General features: G+C 40.6%; 1 long non-coding RNA gene across 10 annotated transcripts in view; it reads left to right on the top strand.

Annotated features, from left to right (window-relative positions):
* The window catches only part of LOC146063840 (uncharacterized), a 51,613-nt gene that overhangs the window by 26,992 nt on the left and 6,807 nt on the right, over window positions 1–17,814 (top strand). For 8 of the 10 annotated variants that reach the window (XR_014471692.1, XR_014471690.1, XR_014471697.1 and 5 more), the window contains 6 exons: window positions 3,305–3,508; window positions 7,883–8,076; window positions 8,566–8,768; window positions 12,158–12,361; window positions 15,763–15,956; window positions 16,444–16,646. This is a non-coding gene — a long non-coding RNA (uncharacterized LOC146063840). The remainder of the gene's footprint in view (window positions 1–3,304; window positions 3,509–7,882; window positions 8,077–8,565; window positions 8,769–12,157; window positions 12,362–15,762; window positions 15,957–16,443; window positions 16,647–17,814) is intronic. The other 2 variants (XR_014471694.1, XR_014471696.1) reach the window with 2 other exon arrangements.

Raw genomic sequence — 17,814 nt, 5'->3', positions numbered from 1 at the left:
CAGATTTCCGTCTCCCTACAACCATCAGTAGAGCATTATGTTGTGCCGTATGGTGCCGTGCGACATGGCATTTTGCTGTATGGTTCCATTCCTAACGTTCCACCTCATTTTCATCTAAACTTTATGTGAAACCCTAATATTTTGAAATTCTGGGTTAAACCAGGTTTCCGCCTCCCTACAACCATCCGAGTATGGTTCCATTCCTAACCTTCCACCTCATTTTCATCTAAACTTATGTAAAACCCTAATATATTGAAATTCTGGGTTAAAACAGATTTCCGCCTCCCCACAACCATCAGTAGAGCATTATGTTGTGCCGTATGGTGCCGTGCGACATGGCGTATTGCTGGATGGTTCCATTCCGAACGTTCCACCTCATTTTCATCTAAACTTTATTTAAAACCCTAATATTTTGAAATTCTGGGTTAAACCAGATTTCCGCCTCTCCACAACCATCAGTAGAGCATTATGTTGTGCCGTATGGTGCCGTGCGACATGGCATTTTGCTGTATGGTTCCATTCCTAACGTTCCACCTCCTTTATCTAAACGTTATTTAAAATCCTAATCTTTTGAAATTCTGGGTTAAACCAGATTTCCGTCTCCCTACAACCATCAGTAGAGCATTATGTTGTGCTGTATTGTTCCATTCCTAACGTTCCACCTCCTTTTCATCTAAACTTTATTTAAAACCCTAATATTTTGAAATTCTGGGTTAAACCAGATTTCCGCCTCCCCACAACAATCAGTAGAGCATTATGTTGTGCCGTATGGTGCCGTGCGACATGGCATTTTGCTGTATGGTTCCATTCCTAACGTTCCACCTCCTTTTCATCTAAACTTTATTTAAAACCCTAATATTTTGAAATTCTGGGTTAAACCAGATTTCCGTCTCTCCACAACCATCAGTAGAGCATTATGTTGTGCCGTATGGTGCCGTGCGACATGGCATTTTGCTGTATGGTTCCATTCCTAACGTTCCACCTCCTTTTCATCTAAACGTTATTTAAAACCCTAATCTTTTGAAATTCTGGGTTAAACCAGATTTCCGTCTCCCTACAACCATCAGTAGAGCATTATGTTGTGCTGTATTGTTCCATTCCTAACGTTCCACCTCATTTTCATCTAAACTTTATGTGAAACCCTAATATTTTGAAATTCTGGGTTAAACCAGGTTTCCGCCTCCCTACAACCATCCGAGTATGGTTCCATTCCTAACCTTCCACCTCATTTTCATCTAAACTTATGTAAAACCCTAATATATTGAAATTCTGGGTTAAAACAGATTTCCGCCTCCCCACAACCATCAGTAGAGCATTATGTTGTGCCGTATGGTGCCGTGCGACATGGCGTATTGCTGGATGGTTCCATTCCGAACGTTCCACCTCATTTTCATCTAAACTTTATTTAAAACCCTAATATTTTGAAATTCTGGGTTAAACCAGATTTCCGCCTCTCCACAACCATCAGTAGAGCATTATGTTGTGCCGTATGGTGCCGTGCGACATGGCATTTTGCTGTATGGTTCCATTCCTAACGTTCCACCTCCTTTTCATCTAAACGTTATTTAAAATCCTAATCTTTTGAAATTCTGGGTTAAACCAGATTTCCGTCTCCCTACAACCATCAGTAGAGCATTATGTTGTGCTGTATTGTTCCATTCCTAACGTTCCACCTCCTTTTCATCTAAACTTTATTTAAAACCCTAATATTTTGAAATTCTGGGTTAAACCAGATTTCCGCCTCCCCACAACCATCAGTAGAGCATTATGTTGTGCCGTATGGTGCCGTGCGACATGGCATTTTGCTGTATGGTTCCATTCCTAACGTTCCACCTCCTTTTCATCTAAACTTTATTTAAAACCCTAATATTTTGAAATTCTGGGTTAAACCAGATTTCCGTCTCTCCACAACCATCAGTAGAGCATTATGTTGTGCCGTATGGTGCCGTGCGACATGGCATTTTGCTGTATGGTTCCATTCCTAACGTTCCACCTCCTTTTCATCTAAACGTTATTTAAAACAGTATTATTTTGAAATTCTGGGTTAAACCAGATTTCCGCCTCCCTACAACCATCCGTGTATGGTTCCATTCCTAACGTTCCACCTCCTTTTCATCTAAACTTTATTTAAAACCCTAATCTTTTGAAATTCTGGGTTAAACCAGATTTCCGCCTCCCTACAACCATCAGTAGAGCATTATGTTGTGCTGTATGGTTCCATTCCTATCGTTCCACCTCCTTTTTATCTAAACTTTTATTTAAAACCCTAATATTTTGAAATTCTGGGTTAAACCAGATTTCCGCCTCCCCACAACCATCAGTAGAGCATTATGTTGTGCCGTATGGTGCCGTGCGACATGGCATTTTGCTGTATGGTTCCATTCCTAACCTTCCACCTCATTTTCATCTAAACTTTATGTAAAACCCTAATATATTGAAATTCTGGGTTAAACCAGATTTCCGCCTCCCCACAACCATCAGTAGAGCATTATGTTGTGCCGTATGGTGCCGTGCGACATGGCGTATTGCTGTATGGTTCCATTCCTAACGTTCCACCTCATTTTCATCTATCCTTTATTAAAACCCTAATATTTTTAAATTCTGGGTTAAACCGGATTTCCGCCTCCCCACAACCATCAGTAGAGCATTATGTTGTGCCGTATGGGCTGTGCGACATGGCATTTTGCTGTAAGGTTCCATTCCTAAAGTTCCACCTTATTTTCATCAACTTTATTTAAAACCCTAATATTTTGAACGTCTGGGTTAAACCAGATTTCCCCCTCCCCACAACCATCGGAGTATGGTTCCATTCCTAACATTTCACCTCCTTTTTCATCTAACCTTTATTTAAATCCCTAATATTTTGAAATTCTGGGTTAAACCAGATTTCCGCCTCCCCACAACCATCAGTAGAGCATTATGTTGTGCCGTATGGTGCCGTGCGACATGGCATTTTGCTGTATGGTCGTTTCCTTCTATTCAGTCTCTATTTACAGTTTGTGTTAATTTCAAATCCTTAGTTTATATTTGTAGGTTAAACCAGATTTCAATGCCCATCTAAAACCTTCATTGCGTCCCTGCCCTCTAAAACCTTCATTGCCTCCCGTACCCTCTAAAATCTTTGGTGCGTCCCGTACCCCCTAAAACCTTCACTGCTTCCCGTCCTGTCCCATCCCCCTTCAACCGTCAGTAGAGCATCATGCTGGTTTAGCTTGATATCCAAAGGTATGTTGACCTCATGTCTTGGGTTTTCACCATTTTGCATGCAAGTATTATGTTTACTAGTTTTTCTACTTTACCCTAGGGCAGCTTCTATATTAAATAATGAGATCTTTGGATACCTGAAAGATAATGGTTTGCTTCATCCTTTGGCAAAGTCGAAAGAAGAAGTTAAAGTCCGGATCTTCTAAACAACTGTGGTGGACAATAAAATCGGTCATCAGAATCCAGTTCGGTGGACTTTTCTCTGAAGCTGCCGGGCAAGATATTATCTGACCTCTATGCATAGGTAACTAAAGACATATATTAAATATTGTAGTCGATTACACTCAACAATACAAACTGTTCTTTGTCCCTAAAATTGTTAGTATGGCATCCTTGCTTATTTTGTGCTATGCTGTTTGGCACAGTACCACATTTTAGTATGGAGCGGTCTGCATCTGGAGCCAGTTCTGAGTCTCCTGGGGGTGGGCCAGTTCTGAGCTTGACACCTTGGAACTGTGCTCTGCCTCAGATTCCAATTCTGCAGACTGGGGACAGTTCTGAGTCTCTGGGGCTGGTCCAGCGCTCCATTTCTGATGCTTGATCATGCAGGCTGGAGTGCCTGTGGCTGGTTCCAGGTACTACCCGGCCGGGGGCACTTTGTCAGGTGTCAGTTTCTGAGTTCTCAGTTTACAGGTTCCAGTTTTGCGCCTTCAGTTATACTACTCAGCACTGCGTTCTTGGCCTCAGATTCCAGTTCTGCAGCTGGTTCCAGTTATGAGTTTCCAAGGTTGGTTCCATTTATGAGTTTTTGTAGCTCGTCAAGGTTCTCAGTGCTTCGAGTGCTGAGCTGCAGATTCCATTTATGAGTTCTTAGCTTTGGATTCCATTTCTGCGTTCTGCTTCAGGTGCCAGCTCTTAGCATCCTTTGACCCATGTAGATGACAAGCCACTTTCAGTCATGAGTGCCGCCCAACCGGCCGCCAGATTTTTTTCACCACGCCTTCTATTTGTCTACAGCATTTCTTCTCGTTGTAATAGTTTGTATTGTTGGGTGTAACCAGTTTTCAGAATCCCTTCATCCATCAGTAGAGCATACTGCTGTGCCATGCATCATGGCATTTTGTTAATTTCTAAATGTTCAGTCCATGTGGCATCATGCTTTGTGATGCTATACTGGAAGCTGCCTTCCTGGCAGTTTCAGTCCTATGTGCAGCTTGTTTTTCTTTAATATATAAAGGTTTCTATGACTATTTTGGTCATAAACTCACAAGTATGGCATCATGCTTTGTGATGCTATACTGGAAGCTGCCTTCCTGGCAGTTTCAGTCCTATGTGCAGCTTGTTTTTCCTCAATATATAAAGGTTTCTATGACTATTTTGGTCATAAACTCACAAGTATGGAATCATGCTTTGTGATGCTATGCTGGAAGCTGCCTCCCTGGCAGTTTCAGTCCTGGAATCTGCGTTCCCCTAAAATGCAAATAGCTTGTATTTTTGGGTGTAATCTATTATCAGCATCACTAATTCCATTAGTATGGCGGCAGACTGTCTGATGCTTTGGTGTATGGCACCGTACAACTTGGTATTAACAGTTATGTGCTTACTGATGTCGGTACCCGATCCAGCTGCGTTTTCCTTGATCTCCTAATAGAGAACACCCAGCCATACAAACTATTTTCAGTGTCCTATGTCCAGCTTGTCTTTTCTTAGAATCCAAAGGTTTTTATGAACATTTTGATCATAAAACCAGAAGAACTGTATGGCATCATGCTTTGTGATGCTATACTGGCAGCTGTCTTCCTGGCAGTTTCAGTCCTATGTGCAGCTTGTTTTTCCTCAATATTTAAAGGTTTCTATGACTATTTTGGTCATAAACTCACAAGTATGGCATCATGCTTTGTGATGCTATACTGGAAGCTGCCTTCCTGGCAGTTTCAGTCCTATGTGCAGCTTGTTTTTCCTTAATATATAAAGGTTTCTATGACTATTTTGGTCATAAACTCACAAGTATGGCATCATGCTTTGTGATGCTATACTGGAAGCTGCCTTCCTGGCAGTTTCAGTCCTATGTGCAGCTTGTTTTTCCTCAATATATAAAGGTTTCTATGACTATTTTGGTCATAAACTCACAAGTATGGCATCATGCTTTGTGATGCTATACTGGAAGCTGCCTTCCTGGCAGTTTCAGTCCTATGTGCAGCTTGTTTTTCCTCAATATATAAAGGTTTCTATGACTATTTTGGTCATGAAATCACAAGTATGGAATCATGCTTTGTGATGCTATGCTGGAAGCTGCCTCCCTGGCCGTTTCAGTCCTGGAATCTGCGTTCCCCTAAAATGCAAATAGCTTGTATTTTTGGGTGTAATCTATTATCAGCATCACTAATTCCATTAGTATGGCGGCAGACTGTCTGATGCTTTGGTGTATGGCACCGTACAACTTGGTATTAACAGTTATGTGCTTATTGATGTCGGTACCCGATCCAGCTGCGTTTTCCTTGATCTCCTAATAGAGAACACCCAGCCATACAAACTATTTTCAGTGTCCTATGTCCAGCTTGTCTTTTCTTAGAATCCAAAGGTTTTTATGAACATTTTGATCATAAAACCAGAAGTACTGTATGGCATCATGCTTTGTGATGCTATACTGGAAGCTGCCTTCCTGGCAGTTTCAGTCCTATGTGCAGCTTGTTTTTCCTCAATATATAAAGGTTTCTATGACTATTTTACTCATAAAATCACAAGTATGGAATCATGCTTTGTGATGCTATGCTGGAAGCTGCCTCCCTGGCAGTTTCAGTCCTGGAATCTGCGTTCCCCTAAAATGCAAATAGCTTGTATTTTTGGGTGTAATCTATTATCAGCATCACTAATTCCATTAGTATGGCGGCAGACTGTCTGATGCTTTGGTGTATGGCACCGTACAACTTGGTATTAACAGTTATGTGCTTATTGATGTCGGTACCCGATCCAGCTGCGTTTTCCTTGATCTCCTAATAGAGAACACCCAGCCATACAAACTACTTTCAGTGTCCTATGTCCAGCTTGTCTTTTCTTAGAATCCAAAGGTTTTTATGAACATTTTGATCATAAAACCAGAAGTACTGTATGGCATCATGCTTTGTGATGCTATACTGGAAGCTGCCTTCTTGGCAGTTTCAGTCCTATGTGCAGCTTGTTTTTCCTCTATATAAAGGTTTCTATGACTATTTTGGTCATAAACTCACAAGTATGGCATCATGCTTTGTGATGCTATACTGGAAGCTGCCTTCCTGGCAGTTTCAGTCCTATGTGCAGCTTGTTTTTCCTCAATATATAAAGGTTTCTATGACTATTTTGGTCATAAACTCACAAGTATGGCATCATGCTTTGTGATGCTATACTGGAAGCTGCCTTCCTGGCAGTTTCAGTCCTATGTGCAGCTTGTTTTTCCTCAATATATAAAGGTTTCTATGACTATTTTGGTCATAAACTCACAAGTATGGCATCATGCTTTGTGATGCTATACTGGAAGCTGCCTTCCTGGCAGTTTCAGTCCTATGTGCAGCTTGTTTTTCCTCAATATATAAAGGTTTCTATGACTATTTTGGTCATAAACTCACAAGTATGGCATCATGCTTTGTGATGCTATACTGGAAGCTGCCTTCCTGGCAGTTTCAGTCCTATGTGCAGCTTGTTTTTCCTCAATATATAAAGGTTTCTATGACTATTTTGGTCATAAACTCACAAGTATGGCATCATGCTTTGTGATGCTATACTGGAAGTTTCAGTCCTATGTGCAGCTTGTTTTTCCTCAATATATAAAGGTTTCTATGACTATTTTGGTCATGAAATCACAAGTATGGAATCATGCTTTGTGATGCTATGCTGGAAGCTGCCTCCCTGGCAGTTTCAGTCCTGGAATCTGCGTTCCCCTAAAATGCAAATAGCTTGTATTTTTGGGTGTAATCTATTATCAGCATCACTAATTCCATTAGTATGGCGGCAGACTGTCTGATGCTTTGGTGTATGGCACCGTACAACTTGGTATTAACAGTTATGTGCTTACTGATGTCGGTACCCGATCCAGCTGCGTTTTCCTTGATCTCCTAATAGAGAACACCCAGCCATACAAACTATTTTCAGTGTCCTATGTCCAGCTTGTATTTTCTTAGAATCCAAAGGTTTTTATGAACATTTTGATCATAAAACCAGAAGTACTGTATGGCATCATGCTTTGTGATGCTATACTGGAAGCTGCCTTCCTGGCAGTTTCAGTCCTATGTGCAGCTTGTTTTTCCTCAATATATAAAGGTTTCTATGACTATTTTGGTCATAAACTCACAAGTATGGCATCATGCTTTGTGATGCTATACTGGAAGCTGCCTTCCTGGCAGTTTCAGTCCTATGTGCAGCTTGTTTTTCCTCAATATACAAAGGTTTCTGTGAATATTTCAGTCATTCCAAAAGTATGGCAGCATGATTTGTTGTGCTGTAACCTACCTCTCTGGAGTTCGCAGCAATGTAATGTGCCAGCTTTTCCTTACTATACCATAGAAAGGTTCCCATCTTAGTCTTTAAGTTTAGATTCACTGTTTATCCAGTTCTGTATGTTGACATCCTTTAAGGCATTTTCCAAGTTTACTTTTAACTTTCTTTTGTTTAGCATTAACTATAATTGTTACCCCTTCTTACTTAGGGGAGCTACTTTTCTCGGTTCCTGAAAGAAAATGGTTTTCTTCATCCATTCGCAATGCAGCAAGAGAGCCAATGTCTTCAATCACTGTGGAAATCATGGATGTCATGGTGGTGGACATTACAAGCGTGTTTAAGGAATCAGTGCTGCAGATGTCTCTGATGCTGTACAAGAAGTTTTCGGACTTATATGCACAGGTAAATATAGCAAGTTTCACATTACGGTCTTCCTTTCGTATCATCTATCCCATTTCCTGCTTGGTTACATTTCAAATCTTGTATGTATTTCAGAATGTTTAGTCTCTATGGTGTGGCATTGTGCCTTCATGAGGTTGTTTTTTTTTTAACATCCAGCTTACTTTTCAACAATATGCTAATAGTTTAAAGTGCGTGGGTTATTAAGTTTTCAGTATGCAATCGTGCTGTGCATTTTGGGGCCATGCGCCATGGCGTTGTGCTGTGGGATTTTCTAGACTTTATTTCACTGCTTGCCTCACTTTTAAAATCCAAATGGTTTTTATTTTTATTTTTTTCCTTTCTAAAAGTATGTGGTGTGCTGTATTGTTTCCCTTTGCAGTATGTTTCTTTCTTGGTGTCATTTATTAATTGTGGTGTGCCAAAAGACCTTTTCAGGACTAGTAAAGTCTCTAAACTATATAAAACTCTTTCCTCTTCTTTCTATGGCAGCTACTCTATAGAATATCTGAATTTTTTGGGTCACTCAAAGAAAATGGCTTAATCAACTGGCGAAGTTAGAAGACAATGGCAATATCTACAAACGCTAAAGATGACTTTTTGGTGATATTACAAACAGACATCGGGGTACATTGCTGCAGACTTTGGTGTCTGTGAAGCTGATGGAGGAGATGGTTATTGACTGCAACGCACAGGTAAATATCTTTGCTACATTTTACGTATCGGTCCTTTTTCATTTGCTTTCATTTAAAACCTAATTGTTTGAAATTCTGGGTTAAACCAGATTTCTGCCTCCCCACAACCATCAGTAGAGCATTATGTTGTGCCGTATGGTGCCGTGCGACATGGCATTTTGCTGTATGGTTCCATTCCTAACGTTCCACCTCCTTTTCATCTAAACTTTATTTAAAACCCTAATATTTTGAAATTCTGGGTTAAACCAGATTTCCGCCTCTCCACAACCATCAGTAGAGCATTATGTTGTGCCGTATGGTGCCGTGCGACATGGCATTTTGCTGTATGGTTCCATTCCTAACGTTCCACCTCCTTTTCATCTAAACGTTATTTAAAACCCTAATCTTTTGAAATTCTGGGTTAAACCAGATTTCCGTCTCCCTACAACCATCAGTAGAGCATTATGTTGTGCCGTATGGTGCCGTGCGACATGGCATTTTGCTGTATGGTTCCATTCCTAACGTTCCACCTCATTTTCATCTAAACTTTATGTGAAACCCTAATATTTTGAAATTCTGGGTTAAACCAGGTTTCCGCCTCCCTACAACCATCCGAGTATGGTTCCATTCCTAACCTTCCACCTCATTTTCATCTAAACTTATGTAAAACCCTAATATATTGAAATTCTGGGTTAAAACAGATTTCCGCCTCCCCACAACCATCAGTAGAGCATTATGTTGTGCCGTATGGTGCCGTGCGACATGGCGAATTGCTGGATGGTTCCATTCCGAACGTTCCACCTCATTTTCATCTAAACTTTATTTAAAACCCTAATATTTTGAAATTCTGGGTTAAACCAGATTTCCGCCTCTCCACAACCATCAGTAGAGCATTATGTTGTGCCGTATGGTGCCGTGCGACATGGCATTTTGCTGTATGGTTCCATTCCTAACGTTCCACCTCCTTTATCTAAACGTTATTTAAAATCCTAATCTTTTGAAATTCTGGGTTAAACCAGATTTCCGTCTCCCTACAACCATCAGTAGAGCATTATGTTGTGCTGTATTGTTCCATTCCTAACGTTCCACCTCCTTTTCATCTAAACTTTATTTAAAACCCTAATATTTTGAAATTCTGGGTTAAACCAGATTTCCGCCACCCCACAACCATCAGTAGAGCATTATGTTGTGCCGTATGGTGCCGTGCGACATGGCATTTTGCTGTATGGTTCCATTCCTAACGTTCCACCTCCTTTTCATCTAAATTTTATTTAAAACCCTAATATTTTGAAATTCTGGGTTAAACCAGATTTCCGTCTCTCCACAACCATCAGTAGAGCATTATGTTGTGCCGTATGGTGCCGTGCGACATGGCATTTTGCTGTATGGTTCCATTCCTAACGTTCCACCTCCTTTTCATCTAAACGTTATTTAAAACCCTAATCTTTTGAAATTCTGGGTTAAACCAGATTTCCGTCTCCCTACAACCATCAGTAGAGCATTATGTTGTGCTGTATTGTTCCATTCCTAACGTTCCACCTCATTTTCATCTAAACTTTATGTGAAACCCTAATATTTTGTATTCTGGGTTAAACCAGGTTTCCGCCTCCCTACAACCATCCGAGTATGGTTCCATTCCTAACCTTCCACCTCATTTTCATCTAAACTTATGTAAAACCCTAATATATTGAAATTCTGGGTTAAACCAGATTTCCGCCTCTCCACAACCATCAGTAGAGCATTATGTTGTGCCGTATGGTGCCGTGCGACATGGCATTTTGCTGTATGGTTCCATTCCTAACGTTCCACCTCCTTTTCATCTAAACGTTATTTAAAATCCTAATCTTTTGAAATTCTGGGTTAAACCAGATTTCCGTCTCCCTACAACCATCAGTAGAGCATTATGTTGTGCTGTATTGTTCCATTCCTAACGTTCCACCTCCTTTTCATCTAAACTTTATTTAAAACCCTAATATTTTGAAATTCTGGGTTAAACCAGATTTCCGCCTCCCCACAACCATCAGTAGAGCATTATGTTGTGCCGTATGGTGCCGTGCGACATGGCATTTTGCTGTATGGTTCCATTCCTAACGTTCCACCTCCTTTTCATCTAAACGTTATTTAAAACAGTATTATTTTGAAATTCTGGGTTAAACCAGATTTCCGCCTCCCTACAACCATCCGTGTATGGTTCCATTCCTAACGTTCCACCTCCTTTTCATCTAAACTTTATTTAAAACCCTAATCTTTTGAAATTCTGGGTTAAACCAGATTTCCGCCTCCCTACAACCATCAGTAGAGCATTATGTTGTGCTGTATGGTTCCATTCCTATCGTTCCACCTCCTTTTTATCTAAACTTTTATTTAAAACCCTAATATTTTGAAATTCTGGGTTAAACCAGATTTCCGCCTCCCCACAACCATCAGTAGAGCATTATGTTGTGCCGTATGGTGCCGTGCGACATGGCATTTTGCTGTATGGTTCCATTCCTAACCTTCCACCTCATTTTCATCTAAACTTTATGTAAAACCCTAATATATTGAAATTCTGGGTTAAACCAGGTTTCCGCCTCCCCACAACCATCAGTAGAGCATTATGTTGTGCCGTATGGTGCCGTGCGACATGGCGTATTGCTGTATGGTTCCATTCCTAACGTTCCACCTCATTTTCATCTATCCTTTATTAAAACCCTAATATTTTGAAATTCTGGGTTAAACCGGATTTCCGCCTCCCCACAACCATCAGTAGAGCATTATGTTGTGCCGTATGGGCTGTGCGACATGGCATTTTGCTGTAAGGTTCCATTCCTAAAGTTCCACCTTATTTTCATCAACTTTATTTAAAACCCTAATATTTTGAACGTCTGGGTTAAACCAGATTTCCCCCTCCCCACAACCATCGGAGTATGGTTCCATTCCTAACATTTCACCTCCTTTTTCATCTAACCTTTATTTAAATCCCTAATATTTTGAAATTCTGGGTTAAACCAGATTTCCGCCTCCCCACAACCATCAGTAGAGCATTATGTTGTGCCGTATGGTGCCGTGCGACATGGCATTTTGCTGTATGGTCGTTTCCTTCTATTCAGTCTCTATTTACAGTTTGTGTTAATTTCAAATCCTTAGTTTATATTTGTAGGTTAAACCAGATTTCAATGCCCATCTAAAACCTTCATTGCGTCCCTGCCCTCTAAAACCTTCATTGCCTCCCGTACCCTCTAAAATCTTTGGTGCGTCCCGTACCCCCTAAAACCTTCACTGCTTCCCGTCCTGTCCCATCCCCCTTCAACCGTCAGTAGAGCATCATGCTGGTTTAGCTTGATATCCAAAGGTATGTTGACCTCATGTCTTGGGTTTTCACCATTTTGCATGCAAGTATTATGTTTACTAGTTTTTCTACTTTACCCTAGGGCAGCTTCTATATTAAATAATGAGATCTTTGGATACCTGAAAGATAATGGTTTGCTTCATCCTTTGGCAAAGTCGAAAGAAGAAGTTAAAGTCCGGATCTTCTAAACAACTGTGGTGGACAATAAAATCGGTCATCAGAATCCAGTTCGGTGGACTTTTCTCTGAAGCTGCCGGGCAAGATATTATCTGACCTCTATGCATAGGTAACTAAAGACATATATTAAATATTGTAGTCGATTACACTCAACAATACAAACTGTTCTTTGTCCCTAAAATTGTTAGTATGGTATCCTTGCTTATTTTGTGCTATGTTGTTTGGCACAGTACCACATTTTAGTATGGAGCGGTCTGCATCTGGAGCCAGTTCTGAGTCTCCTGGGGGTGGGCCAGTTCTGAGCTTGACACCTTGGAACTGTGCTCTGCCTCAGATTCCAATTCTGCAGACTGGGGACAGTTCTGAGTCTCTGGGGCTGGTCCAGCGCTCCATTTCTGATGCTTGATCATGCAGGCTGGAGTGCCTGTGGCTGGTTCCAGGTACTACCCGGCCGGGGGCACTTTGTCAGGTGTCAGTTTCTGAGTTCTCAGTTTACAGGTTCCAGTTTTGCGCCTTCAGTTATACTACTCAGCACTGCGTTCTTGGCCTCAGATTCCAGTTCTGCAGCTGGTTCCAGTTATGAGTTTCCAAGGTTGGTTCCATTTATGAGTTTTTGTAGCTCGTCAAGGTTCTCAGTGCTTCAAGTACTGAGTGCTGAGCTGCAGATTCCATTTATGAGTTCTTAGCTTTGGATTCCATTTCTGCGTTCTGCTTCAGGTGCCAGCTCTTAGCATCCTTTGACCCATGTAGATGACAAGCCACTTTCAGTCATGAGTGCCGCCCAACCGGCCGCCAGATTTTTTTCACCACGCCTTCTATTTGTCTACAGCATTTCTTCTCGTTGTAATAGTTTGTATTGTTGGGTGTAACCAGTTTTCAGAATCCCTTCATCCATCAGTAGAGCATACTGCTGTGCCATGCATCATGGCATTTTGTTAATTTCTAAATGTTCAGTCCATGTGGCATCATGCTTTGTGATGCTATACTGGAAGCTGCCTTCCTGGCAGTTTCAGTCCTATGTGCAGCTTGTTTTTCCTCAATATATAAAGGTTTCTATGACTATTTTGGTCATAAACTCACAAGTATGGCATCATGCTTTGTGATGCTATGCTGGAAGCTGCCTCCCTGGCAGTTTCAGTCCTGGAATCTGCGTTCCCCTAAAATGCAAATAGCTTGTATTTTTGGGTGTAATCTATTATCAGCATCACTAATTCCATTAGTATGGCGGCAGACTGTCTGATGCTTTGGTGTATGGCACCGTACAACTTGGTATTAACAGTTATGTGCTTACTGATGATGTCGGTACCCGATCCAGCTGCGTTTTCCTTGATCTCCTAATAGAGAACACCCAGCCATACAAACTATTTTCAGTGTCCTATGTCCAGCTTGTATTTTCTTAGAATCCAAAGGTTTTTATGAACATTTTGATCATAAAACCAGAAGTACTGTATGGCATCATGCTTTGTGATGCTATACTGGAAGCTGCCTTCCTGGCAGTTTCAGTCCTATGTGCAGCTTGTTTTTCCTCAATATATAAAGGTTTCTATGACTATTTTGGTCATAAACTCACAAGTATGGCATCATGCTTTGTGATGCTATACTGGAAGCTGCCTTCCTGGCAGTTTCAGTCCTATGTGCAGCTTGTTTTTCCTCAATTTATAAAGGTTTATATGACTATTTTGGTCCTGAAATCACAAGTATGGAATCATGCTTGGTGATGCTATGCTGGAAGCTGCCTCCCTGGCAGTTTCAGTCCTGGAATCTGCGTTCCCCTAAAATGCAAATAGCTTGTATTTTTGGATGTAATCTATTATCAGCATCACTAATTCCATTAGTATGGCGGCAGACTGTCTGATGCTTTGGTGTATGGCACCGTACAACTTGGTATTAACAGTTATGTGCTTATTGATGTCGGTACCCGATCCAGCTGCGTTTTCCTTGATCTCCTAATAGAGAACACCCAGCCATACAAACTATTTTCAGTGTCCTATGTCCAGCTTGTCTTTTCTTAGAATCCAAAGGTTTTTATGAACATTTTGATCATAAAACCAGAAGTACTGTATGGCATCATGCTTTGTGATGCTATACTGGAAGCTGCCTTCCTGGCAGTTTCAGTCCTATGTGCAGCTTGTTTTTCCTCACTATATAAAGGTTTCTATGACTATTTTGGTCATAAACTCACAAGTATGGCATCATGCTTTGTGATGCTATACTGGAAGCTGCCTTCCTGGCAGTTTCAGTCCTATGTGCAGCTTGTTTTTCCTCAATATATAAAGGTTTCTATGACTATTTTGGTCATAAACTCACAAGTATGGCATCATGCTTTGTAATGCTATACTGGAAGCTGCCTCCCTGGCCGTTTCAGTCCTGGAATCTGCGTTCCCCTAAAATGCAAATAGCTTGTATTTTTGGGTGTAATCTATTATCAGCATCACTAATTCCATTAGTATGGCGGCAGACTGTCTGATGCTTTGGTGTATGGCACCGTACAACTTGGTATTAACAGTTATGTGCTTACTGATGTCGGTACCCGATCCAGCTGCGTTTTCCTTGATCTCCTAATAGAGAACACCCAGCCATACAAACTATTTTCAGTGTCCTATGTCCAGCTTGTATTTTCTTAGAATCCAAAGGTTTTTATGAACATTTTGATCATAAAACCAGAAGTACTGTATGGCATCATGCTTTGTGATGCTATACTGGAAGCTGCCTTCCTGGCAGTTTCAGTCCGATGTGCTGCTTGTTTTTCCTCCAATATATAAAGGTTTCTATGACTATTTTGGTCATAAAATCACAAGTATGGAATCATGCTTTGTGATGCTATGCTGGAAGCTGCCTCCCTGGCCGTTTCAGTCCTGGAATCTGCGTTCCCCTAAAATGCAAATAGCTTGTATTTTTGGGTGTAATCTATTATCAGCATCACTAATTCCATTAGTATGGCGGCAGACTGTCTGATGCTTTGGTGTATGGCACCGTACAACTTGGTATTAACAGTTATGTGCTTACTGATGTCGGTACCCGATCCAGCTGCGTTTTCCTTGATCTCCTAATAGAGAACACCCAGCCATACAAACTATTTTCAGTGTCCTATGTCCAGCTTGTATTTTCTTAGAATCCAAAGGTTTTTATGAACATTTTGATCATAAAACCAGAAGTACTGTATGGCATCATGCTTTGTGATGCTATACTGGAAGCTGCCTTCCTGGCAGTTTCAGTCCTATGTGCAGCTTGTTTTTCCTCAATATACAAAGGTTTCTGTGAATATTTCAGTCATTCCAAAAGTATGGCAGCATGATTTGTTGTGCTGTAACCTACCTCTCTGGAGTTCGCAGCAATGTAATGTGCCAGCTTTTCCTTACTATACCATAGAAAGGTTCCCATCTTAGTCTTTAAGTTTAGATTCACTGTTTATCCAGTTCTGTATGTTGACATCCTTTAAGCCTTTTTCCAAGTTTCCTTTAACTTTCTTTTGTTTAGCATTAACTATAATTGTTACCCCTTCTTACTTAGGGGAGCTACTTTTCTCGGTTCCTGAAAGAAAATGGTTTTCTTCATCCATTCGCAATGCAGCAAGAGAGCCAATGTCTTCAATCACTGTGAAAATCATGGATGTCATGGTGGTGGACATTACAAGCGTGTTTAAGGAATCAGTGCTGCAGATGTCTCTGATGCTGTACAAGAAGTTTTCGGACTTATATGCACAGGTAAATATAGCAAGTTTCACATTACGGTCTTCCTTTCGTATCATCTATCCCATTTCCTGCTTGGTTACATTTCAAATCTTGTATGTATTTCAGAATGTTTAGTCTCTATGGTGTGGCATTGTGCCTTCATGAGGTTGTTTTTTTTAACATCCAGCTTACTTTTCAACAATATGCTAATAGTTTAAAGTGCGTGGGTTATTAAGTTTTCAGTATGCAATCGTGCTGTGCATTTTGGGGCCATGCGCCATGGCGTTGTGCTGTGTGATTTTCTAGACTTTATTTCACTGCTTGCCTCACTTTTAAAATCCAAATGTTTTTTTTTTTTTTTTTTTTCCTTTCTAAAAGTATGTGGTGTGCTGTATTGTTTCCCTTTGCAGTATGTTTCTTTCTTGGTGTCATTTATTAATTGTGGTGTGCCAAAAGACCTTTTCAGGACTAGTAAAGTCTCTAAACTATATAAAACTCTTTCCTCTTCTTTCTATGGCAGCTACTCTATAGAATATCTAAATTTTTTGGGTCACTCAAAGAAAATGGCTTAATCAACTGGCGAAGTTAGAAGACAATGGCAATATCTACAAACGCTAAAGATGACTTTTTGGTGATATTACAAACAGACATCGGGGTACATTGCTGCAGACTTTGGTGTCTGTGAAGCTGATGGAGGAGATGGTTATTGACTGCAACGCACAGGTAAATATCTTTGCTACATTTTACGTATCGGTCCTTTTTCATTTGCTTTCATTTAAAACCTAATTGTTTGAAATTCTGGGTTAAACCAGATTTCTGCCTCCCCACAACCATCAGTAGAGCATTATGTTGTGCCGTATGGTGCCGTGCGACATGGCATTTTGCTGTATGGTTCCATTCCTAATGTTCCACCTCCTTTTCATCTAAACTTTATTTAAAACCCTAATATTTTGAAATTCTGGGTTAAACCAGATTTCCGCCTCTCCACAACCATCAGTAGAGCATTATGTTGTGCCGTATGGTGCCGTGCGACATGGCATTTTGCTGTATGGTTCCATTCCTAACGTTCCACCTCCTTTTCATCTAAACGTTATTTAAAACCCTAATCTTTTGAAATTCTGGGTTAAACCAGATTTCCGTCTCCCTACAACCATCAGTAGAGCATTATGTTGTGCCGTATGGTGCCGTGCGACATGGCATTTTGCTGTATGGTTCCATTCCTAACGTTCCACCTCATTTTCATCTAAACTTTATGTGAAACCCTAATATTTTGAAATTCTGGGTTAAACCAGGTTTCCGCCTCCCTACAACCATCCGAGTATGGTTCCATTCCTAACCTTCCACCTCATTTTCATCTAAACTTATGTAAAACCCTAATATATTGAAATTCTGGGTTAAAACAGATTTCCGCCTCCCCACAACCATCAGTAGAGCATTATGTTGTGCCGTATGGTGCCGTGCGATATGGCGTATTGCTGGATGGTTCCATTCCGAACGTTCCACCTCATTTTCATCTAAACTTTATTTAAAACCCTAATATTTTGAAATTCTGGGTTAAACCAGATTTCCGTCTCCCTACAACCATCAGTAGAGCATTATGTTGTGCTGTATTGTTCCATTCCTAACGTTCCACCTCCTTTTCATCTAAACTTTATTTAAAACCCTAATATTTTGAAATTCTGGGTTAAACCAGATTTCCGCCTCCCCACAACCATCAGTAGAGCATTATGTTGTGCCGTATGGTGCCGTGCGACATGGCATTTTGCTGTATGGTTCCATTCCTAACGTTCCACCTCCTTTTCATCTAAACTTTATTTAAAACCCTAATATTTTGAAATTCTGGGTTAAACCAGGTTTCCGCCTCTCCACAACCATCAGTAGAGCATTATGT

Source organism: Crinia signifera, chromosome 3, assembly GCF_055691185.1.
Source record: "Crinia signifera chromosome 3, ASM5569118v1, whole genome shotgun sequence".
In the NCBI taxonomy this organism is placed as follows: Eukaryota; Metazoa; Chordata; class Amphibia; order Anura; family Myobatrachidae; genus Crinia; species Crinia signifera.
This window is presented reverse-complemented; position numbering and strand designations above follow the sequence as displayed.